Raw genomic sequence first — 306 nt, 5'->3', positions numbered from 1 at the left:
GGATTTCTAGTCCATCGCCTTAACCACTCGGCCACGACTACAGATACAGGCCACTCTCTGCCCTGTTTGTGTGCAACGCTGCTGCCTGACCCACTTGAAATCCATAGCCCTAGCCAGCTCAGTCACCCAGCGGAGATTGCAAGCTAGCCCTGCAAGCAGATAAAACAGCTGTCCCACTGAGGAGAAATCATTATGGGCACAGATCGCAGTCCAGCAAACTCCAACTGTAGTCTGCAGGGTTCGAACCTGCACGGGGACAACCCAATGGATTTCAAGTCCATCGCCTTAACCTCTCGGCCACGACTA

General features: G+C 53.6%; 1 non-coding gene across 1 annotated transcript; it reads right to left on the bottom strand.

Moving 5' to 3' along the window:
- Positions 1–225: 225 nt before the first annotated feature.
- Positions 226–306, bottom strand: trnas-uga (transfer RNA serine (anticodon UGA)). The gene has a single exon. It is a non-coding gene; the product is annotated as a tRNA-Ser (tRNA).

The sequence above is a fragment of the Sinocyclocheilus rhinocerous genome, unplaced genomic scaffold (genome assembly GCF_001515625.1).
Source record: "Sinocyclocheilus rhinocerous isolate Xijiao unplaced genomic scaffold, SAMN03320098_v1.1 scaffold21644, whole genome shotgun sequence".
NCBI classification, from domain to species: Eukaryota; Metazoa; Chordata; class Actinopteri; order Cypriniformes; family Cyprinidae; genus Sinocyclocheilus; species Sinocyclocheilus rhinocerous.
Note: the sequence above shows the minus strand (reverse complement) of the source record. Positions and strands in the feature narration are given on the sequence as shown.